Genomic DNA, 9,163 nt, shown 5'->3' with positions numbered 1-9,163 from the left:
GCACCGCCAGCCCCGGCACCGCCAGCCCCGGCACCGCCAGCCCCGGCACCGCCAGCCCCGGCACCGGGCGCGATCCCGCTCCCTCCCCGCGCTGGGGACGCGGCCCCAGGCAGAGCCGGCCCCGCTACGGCGCTTCCCCCGCTCCAGGCACCGCGGACCCCGGGGAAACCGGCGCTCGCCCTCCGTCCCTGGCCAGTGAAGGACCGGAGCCCCTGGGCAAGGCCGCCGCCCGACCCCGCCCGCACTCACCGCCGTCTCCCAGCGTCTGGCGGTGCCCGCCGCGTCGCCGCCTTTATACCGGAGGGAGGGGCGGAGCCGGGCGCCGGTCCCGGCGTCGCCCGGGATTTCCCTCCCGCCCCTCCCCGGCCGACCTCACTGCATTCGCCCCGGTCTTGCGTGGGGCCCCCCCCCAACCCTTTTCTCTCTCATCCCGGTTCCCGGTCCCGGGAATATGCGCGGTGCCAGAGGAGAGCCGGGCATGCCGGGACCATGGGCACCGGGACCCCCTTCCTAGGGAAGGGCGGGGACCTGGATCAGGGGATACCGGGACCCCCTGCCTTGGAGAGTGCAGGGACTCCCCTATAGCAGGAGATGGAGGGACCCCCATCAGGGGATATGGGGAACCCCTTCCTGTGTGGGTGCAGGGACCCAGCATCAGGGACCAGAGGGAAACCTCAGCCAGGAGATACAGGGCCCTCCTTCCATCAGGAAATGCAGGGACCTCACCCTGAGGAGATGCAGAGACCCCCTTCCTAGAGGGGAGCTGGGGACAGGGAGACGCCCCCATTAGGGATACAGGGATCCCCCAGTGGATACAGGGGTGCCACATTCCAGCCAGGAGATGCAGGAGTTTAGCCATCTCGAAGGGCGTCCTGTCCTAGCCAGGCTGTCCCACCCACCAGGCCACTGTAGGAAGGAGATTTGTGGATTAAGGAAGGGGTGGCTCAGCCCCTCGGGGTGCCAAGCTCAGAGCCATACCAGGATGATGTTCCCCTGGCCCCCTGGCACTGCTCAGCCCATCCTGGGCTGTCGCTGGCCTCTCGAAGTGGCTTGTCTTCCCCGGGCCTGGCTCTGCTCCACCAGCTGAACCCCAGCATCCGCTGTGGGTGGAAAAAAGTGTTTGGAGTAGGATCTGCTGCTCTGAGTCCTGCAGATGTCCAGGCAGGGATAAGGAGGAGGAACAAGTCTGTGCATGTCCTGCAGGAACCTGCGGCAAGGATTTGAGGGAATCTGTGGTTTAGCTGGAAAAGCCAGCCAAGTCCACAGGCAGGAAAGCCAGGGCAGCTTCTGCTGGGGTTACTCTGTGGGGCTGGAGGGCTCCTGCCCTGAGCCTGGTCGGTTGGTCCATCCCTGCCCTGCGGCAGGAGAAGGGAAGGGATGCTCTCAGAGCCGGCCCAGCTCGGGCACAGTGCCCGTGTCCTGCAGCCCTTCCCGGCCCAGACCTCACAGCACACGGACACAAGCACAACCTGCTCCCGTGGGCACAAGGAGGTGACAGCACAATTCCAAGTGACAAAAGCCGTGTTAAAGCGATCCTTTGGGAATGCCAGGTCCCCTCAAAAGCCCCTGGAGGCAACAGGTGCTGGGGTGCTGAGGAGGATCCTTGGTGTGCAGATCACTCCTGCTTTTTCCAGCTGGACCAGCAGCTTCCCACTGGCCAGAGCAGCTGGAAATATGTTTGGGCATGTTTGGCTGAATGCTGCCACATGCTGCAGGAGGGTTTTGCAATCACTCATCCCCACTCTGTGGAGCTGGGCTGTGCCGAGGTGCTGGGATTTGGATCAGTGGTGGCTGCTCAGCCCCTTGGCTGCCTCCAAACAGGCACAGTGGGATGGACAGGAAGGGTAAAAGGAGGACAGGGAATGGGAAATCACCTTAAATTCATGCTACACACTGCTGAAAATCCATCCTGGAAAGCTGCAGTCTGGACCTAAACGCTCCAAAATTCATCTTGCCTTTCCATTTGTAATAGGCAAGGAGAGGAGGGGGCAAGTTGGGACAGGGAAGCTGTCACTGGATTTTCCACCTGGGAATGATTTCTGCTCGTGGCTGCAAGGAGCAGCCTTCAGAGCCTCACTGCAGAGGTGGCCGCGGCGCTGGCTGGTTGCGGATCATTTCCTTGCCAAGCTCCAGCTCTGCTCCAGCTGCAGGTGTGGGTTTGCTCCCTCTGGATGTGAGGGATGCAATCGGCACCGTCCCAGCCGCAGCACTCTGAGCATACCTCGGGTCAGTGCAGCTCCAGCTGCCACCTGGGACTCTGGGATGAAGCAGCACTTACCAGAGGATGTTCCCTGCTTAAAACAGATCCCTTTTTTCCATAAAAGCTCTCCAGTGCACAGAAAGAAATGGGAACATCAAACCAGCAGCTTTTTGAAGTGGCAGAGGAAGGAGTTTGTGCAACCCAGAGTGGCTCCACAGCCACTGATTGCACGAGTGAGGGATTCAAAAAGGGAGATAACCGACCAGCCTGGCTGCTGGGAACATCCCAGTTACACCAGGGATTCATCCCAGGGCTAAACCAGTGAGAAAATCAATCAGACATAGATTTTCCCTTAGGAAAGTAACTCTGTAATTCTCTCAGTGATTTTTGGTGGGGTGAGGGTTCATTCCCCACACCCTGGGATGGCGGGGGGTGGGGAGAGGGGTGCAGGTTTCTGGCTCTTGCAAACTCCACTCTCGCTTCCCTTCCTCCGGGAGAGGGGAGCTCCGGCCACGCCAGCATCGGAGGAGACCTCAGCCAAGTGGGTTATTGGAAATGGGAAGTGGGGAGAGGGATGGCGTCAGGGTCTGGGTCAGGAAGTGCATGGGCACGTCTGCAGTGGCATTACCAGAGAAAAAAGGGGGGTGGGGAAAGAGTGAATAAGAAGGCCGTACAGGAATTTCAAAAAAATAGAAAATCCCAAAGGTGATTCATGGTGTTTGATCCCACAACACGGAGGAGGAGCAGAAGGAGGAGGGCAGATTCAGGACTGGGGACCAGGATCAGCGCCGAGGGCTGATGGGCTATTTCCTTCTCACCATTTATAGCCACAGTGTGGGATCTGTCACCTCTCCCGTCCCAGGCTCGCCCTCCCCAGGGGTCCCAAACCCCCACCCGGGAGGGGTGTGGTCGTGGGAGAATCCATCTCTATAATTTCCTTGAATAACCCATCCTAATGCCTAGAAGCAGAAGGAATACATTAAACGACTGCATATTTCACAGCCTTCAAAGGAACCTCCTTCCCAGCACCGGGGGCACCCGAACAACTGAGCAGCTCAGCCCTCGGGAGCGTTTCATTCCCAGCGGGTCGCCCCAGGTGGATCCCGCCGAAGCCGAAGGGAGTGGAAGCCTCTGCAGACACGGAAGCAAACACATTAGTCACAGCAGGCAGAGCCGGGGTGTGACTCAGCCCGGCCTCGGCACAGCCAGGGATCCGGCCGGGAACGTGCCCGGGCACAATCGCTTCTGACTCGAGTCTCATCCCTGTCCCGTGTCCTCCTCTGACTCGGGGAGCAGCACCCCCGAAAGCCACGGGGACATGGGTGGGAGTTCCAGCATGGAGCAGGGAACGGCTTGGGTCGGGTGGAGGAATCAGGGTTGGAATGCTCCAGCCTTGGATAGGATGGAGAACGGGGAAATGCGGCTTCATGGAACCGTGTTTACAGGAATAACACAGTGAGGTCCAACCCGTGCTCATAAGCACTGTTTTAAACGCACACAAATTCCTGCGTGTAGGGATTTTATATGGTTTTGAGATTTAGTAGTCAAAGGTCTGCGTGAAGAGGGTTTTTTGAGGTGGGGAAATAATAATCCTGTTAGATCAACCAGCACAGAGGGAAAACCAGCAAAGATTTGGGCAGATGAGCATCCCTCAGGTCTTTCGGGATGGAGATGGCAGAGATCAGGGCACACTTACTTTTCAAGGTGAGATAAACATAAACTCTGCAAAAACCCAAATTTCCACCCAGGGAAACACCCTGAGAATGGGGGGAACTAACACAGGACCTCTGCCCCAGCACAGAGAGTGGGGATGAGCACACGGGGTTGGGGTTCAGAGCTGCAGAACACAACATCCTACAGCCCAAATGTCCAACCAGGGCTGTGTCCCATTCCATGGGGCACAGGGGTGACTTTTTCCCCTCCTCAAACAGCTGTACTTGCCAGAACATCCCAGGCAGGTGGAAATTGCTTGACTCAGGACAGCAGACTGCAGGGACAAAGTCCTGAGTATTCCAGCACTAAAAATCCTCTTCAGCAAGATTCAAATCACCAAGCATTTTTTCTGTGTGTTTTTTTTTATTATCTCTACTAACAAGCTTTTTTCTTTTAAGTGGGAAACGTGAAGGCTCTTAATGAAACCCTCACGCTCCAGCAGAAGTCTAAATGAACCCAGTGTTCGGCTGGAGGGCGTTTATATCCCAGAGAAGCCTGTTTTCCCATCAGCTCTTTGAAGTGCCCAATTAAGTGATTTTATACTAATAGGATTTTCCCAGGAAAGAAAGACAAGAATGACAAAACGCTGAATGCTTGATTAACTCTGCCCCTAAAAGAACTCGGATCGTGTTAATTGACTGTTCCCCTGCCATATCCAGCCCTTGTTTGCCCCATTTATGAAGGCATTTTGATGAGACACCAGACCCAGCAGAGTGGAAATAGAGTCCCACCAAGCACAAATGGGGGATGAGACAGTCCTAAAACAAGGCCTCTGCTTACTGGAAATATTCCTGGATGCGGGAGCCGGGCTATGAATCGGTTGCTTCATTCGGCCCCTCACTCATTTTCATCCAAGATTGTTTTTAGCCCCATTCATAGTCATTAACGTAATTGCTTCACTGACTTTCCATGAGCAGCTTGGAAGCTTTGTGGGGTTTTTTTGCTGGCAGCAAAGGCCTCATTGTTCGGAGCGCGGCCGGGCGGCCGCAGTACCTGGCTCCAAACCCTGCACCCGGCTGCCCCTTTATTCCCTTGCTGCTCCACCTCATTGCCCACGGCCCCGGAGCGCGGCAGGATGGGGCAGATGCCAGGAGGGGACAGGGACACCCCGCTGGGAACCAGGACAAGCGGCTCCAGCCTCTTGCAGGGCTTCCTGCAAGGAATAAGGTCCATCCAAAACGTCCACTGGGGGTTATTTTGCAGCCAGCAGTTCCCCGCAGGCATCTCGGCGAGGGGGGGAGGACAGGGATTGCTCCAGGAACTCCAGGACCTTACCCAGCAGGATTCCCCCCATGGGTGGGAATAAGCAAGTGGAGTGTGGGGCAGGATTGCTCTTGTCCATGTGGCTCACAGCCCTCAGTGCAGCCCAGCCCATGGAAGCTGTCAATGGACGTAACTTCTTCCCAATGCACGGCACGTGTGGCACGGTGCTGCTGCTGAGGGATTTGTTGCTCTCCAAGCCATGGGATGGTTTGAAATCCACTGGGAGCTTGATCTGGCCCTTTATAGCTGTGTGTGAGGAGGAGGTGAGGATGGGGAGCTCTGACTGAGCACTTGCTCATGATGTCACCTCTGAAACAACTCCAATTCCTTGGGGCACCCTCTGCCCAGAGCGCCCAGACACCAGGATGGGGTGTTTCCACTCCCAGATACTGGGAATTTGGGGTTGTCCCACACAAACCTGGGCTCCAGGATGCGTATGCTGGCCCACTTGCCCATCCCACCACCCGCTGGCTCAGCGTGTGTCACCATCTCCTGGGATCTCCAGTCACACCTTTCGGGAATGCCCCAGTCGAGCACAGCATCATGATTCACTTTGCCCTTGTGCTGGGGGGCGAGGAGTGGGGCTGGGCGTGGGCAGAGGGAGGGAAGGGACAGAGCCAGGGGCAGGTAGACCCTGAACATGCCATGAAATGGGATCCGCAGGAGGGCAGGACCAGGACCCAGACCACAGACAGAGCCCTGCACGGTGACTCGTGCACAGCCCGGAGCAGAGCAGAGGTAATGGGAGGGGACAGCTGAGATGGCAATAAAGCCAGGGGTGATGATATGGCAGCCGCCACCTTGACACCAGGGTAAGGGTCAATTGCACTTTTCCTCCTACATGTCAGTCAGGCACAGCAGGATTTTCAGGAGTGAGGATGGAAGAGCAGCTTTCACCCCACTAGCCCCTGCTGGCCTTGACCCCGAGCTGGGCCATGGGGGTGGACGTGCTCCACACACTAGAGGGGCTCTGTCCAGTTCCACAGAGGTCAAATTTGGGGAGTTCCAGGTGCCAAAATAAAACCTTTCTGTTTCAGCCATCCTCACTGGTTTCTTGGCCCGGCCTGTGAAAATCCACCTTGCAACAGGGAAAGAAAATTTTCTGGAACTTGGAGCTGTGGTGGGCAGTGCCACAGAGGCTGGAAACGGGGTTAAAATGTTCTGTACTTCACCCAGCAGCAGCAATGCTGCACCAAAGCCCTTCCCACCTCCGCACAAACCTTGGCTTTGCAGAAAACTGAGAGATTTATAGATTATAGATTTATAGATTATCAATTATCCACAAAGGGAGCAGGAGGGAGACAAAAGGAGAGGGATGTCTTAAAACTGGGAAGTGCCCATGCCCCTGTGCTGGGCACTGCTAAGGCCACACCTTGAGTACTGTGTTCAGTTTTGGGCCCCTCATGGCAAGAAAGACATTGAGGGGCTAGAGTGTGTCCTGAGAAGGGAATGGAGCTGGGGAAGGGTCTGGAGCACCAGGAGCAGCTGAGAGACCTGGGGGGGCTCAGCCTGGAGAAAAGGAGGCTCAGGGGGGACTTTCTGGCTCTCCACAACTCCCTGACGGAAGGGGGGAGCCAGGAGGGGGCTGGGCTCTGCTGCCAGGGAACAGGGACAGGAGGAGAGGGAACGGCCTCAAGCTGCACCAGAGGAAGTTTACATTGGACATTAGCAAAAATTCCTTCACCGGAAGGGTTGTCAAGCACCTGCACAGGCTGTCCAGAGCAGTCACCATCCCTGGAAGTACTTCAAAAAAAGTGTGGATGTGGCACCCAGGGACACAGGTTAGTGCTAGACCTGGCAGTGCTTGGGGGAACAGTTGGACTCAATGACCTTAGAGGGCTTTTCCAACCTAAATGATTTCCTGATTCTATGAAACAAGAAACCCTGAAAATATCTATAGATCAAAAAATACCCCACGGGTCCCTGTCAAACATCCCCTGCACAGGGGAACTCCTGACTCCAAATCTGGCGGAGTTTCATCCACGAGTTTCCGAGCGGCACGTGTCAGCCAGGCAGCTGCAAGGACAACTTGGCAGGAGTGGCAGCAAACCACACCTGGAGCTTATCTCTCCAGCTGGGGCAACCTCCTCCCACAAAGTTTATAGTACAACTGCATGAAAAGCTGATCAATCCAGCACCAGGAAAAGCAGCACCCAGTGCAGGAGGTGTAATAACACTGGTGTTAGGCAGAAATCCTTCCCTGCGACAGGGCTGAGGCCCTGGCACAGGGTGCCCAGAGCAGCTGTGGCTGCCCCAGCCCTGGAAGTGTCCCAGGCCAGGTTGGACAGGGTTTGGAGCACCCTGGGATAGTAGAAGGCATCCCTGCCCATGGCAGGGGGTGGAACAAAGTGAGTTCTAAGGTCCCTCCCAACCCAAAACATCCTGGGATTCTACAAAACACTGACAGCAAACACTTTGTATCAAACACTGACAGCGAGCCCTCCATCAGCAGGGACGGCTGGGACAGCCCCAGGGCTTCCTGCTGAATATTTTTGAATATTCATGTCCTAATATTCATGTTCTAAGCAGCCTCTGCCCGCGAGGAGATAACGCCTCTCTCACAGCTGGCAGGGGTGATCTTCCCAAGTGACAGCCTGGGTGACACAGTGCCCCGCCCTGATACCACTGCTGCACCCCGATAGCACGGTCCCAACAGAGCACTGGGGCTGCCCAGGGGCTGTCACACACGTCAGGCTGTTTTGGGGGTGGCATCAGGCAGTGGCACATCACAACCAGTCTGTGCTGTCCAGCAAAGTGCCCAAGAACAGCAGCATGACTGTAGCAGGATGAATCTCCTCACACTCAGGGAGGCCGTGGAGTGACACAGCTGGAATCGGTGACAGAACCCAGATGGGAAGGACATACACTTCCCCTTCCTGGCTGGGATCACTCCCACAGAAAAATTGACAGCTAAAATGACTTAGAGGACCAAGCAGAAACACCACCCAAATCAATGTGAAGATTTGTTCAACTCCAAGTTATGTCAGCCACTAAATTATTAAATAATAGCCAAATGAATCACTTGGGAACGAACATAGCGTTCCCCTTGCATCGTCTATTTTATATTTGTCTGGATCCTGTGTTTATTTTAGTCCCCAGCCGTGTTTGTTTGAAGAGCACTAATAGAGGGAACTCGTGGCTGTGCCCCAGTGAAACTGCAGAAACGAAAGAGCAACCCCAGACAGTGACGGTGTTTCGAGGAAGCCAGAACACTTCTCGTGTGAGAGCTTGGGATGCGGCTTCAGCTCCGGCAACCGCTTGACTGACCAACTGCAAAGCACAGCCAAGCAAAAATTGGCTTTATTCTGCCTCTTTCTGGCAGGTTGAGCTGTGAAGCTGGAGGCAGCTGCATTCCAGCAGCAGGGCACTGGGGACCCGCCTCTTTACGGCAGAGCCCGGCCCTGTGCCATCGCCCCATGCGGGAGCTAAGGTTGAACCGGAGCAACTGGAATTGCACTCCTGCCCGTCAGCTTTTCTGTTTGCAAAAGGGGTTGATGCTCCAGTTTTCTCACTTTTTTTTTTCTCTTCCAGCCAAGAGACTCTGCACTACAACAGCACCAGAGCAGGGCGATCCATGGTGGAGACTGCAGCTCAGTTTTTGGGACAGTATGTCTGGGGCAGGATTTGAACGCAGGTACAGGGACAGGGATTAAAATGCAGCAGAAATTTGTCCAATGTTCAGCCACTTCGAGGATCTGTATGTCAGGAGACATTGAGGCAGCTCATGGAGATCATGGCATATGAAAGTAAAACTGGAAACTGAAAAGAGGTGATAACAGCAGTAAAAAGCTGCAGAAGCACTCGGGCACTGCTGGGGGAATGGTTGGACTTGAACTTAGAGGGCTCTTCCAACCTTAGTGATTCCATGATTCTGTTGAGCACAAAACCCTGTAAACATCTACAGGTCAAAAAATACTTCCAGCACTGGGTTCTGCTGACAGACCCCCACCAAAGCAGGAGAGGTTTAGAGACGATCCATGGGCACTG

The 9,163-nt window shown here is 55.6% G+C and overlaps 1 protein-coding gene across 1 annotated transcript in view; it reads right to left on the bottom strand.

Moving 5' to 3' along the window:
- CDKN1A (cyclin dependent kinase inhibitor 1A) overlaps positions 1-334 on the bottom strand; it is a 4,923-nt gene extending 4,589 nt beyond the window's left edge. Inside the window, exon 1 of the mRNA XM_042013494.1 lies at positions 250-334. The gene's annotated coding sequence lies outside the window, so the exon portion shown is untranslated. The remainder of the gene's footprint in view (positions 1-249) is intronic.
- Between the last annotated feature and the right edge of the window lie 8,829 nt (positions 335-9,163).

The sequence above is a fragment of the Corvus kubaryi genome, unplaced genomic scaffold, assembly GCF_017639235.1.
Source record: "Corvus kubaryi isolate FWS band 111438036 unplaced genomic scaffold, C.kubaryi_AGA036_p1.0 split1-37355, whole genome shotgun sequence".
In the NCBI taxonomy this organism is placed as follows: Eukaryota; Metazoa; Chordata; class Aves; order Passeriformes; family Corvidae; genus Corvus; species Corvus kubaryi.
This window is presented reverse-complemented; position numbering and strand designations above follow the sequence as displayed.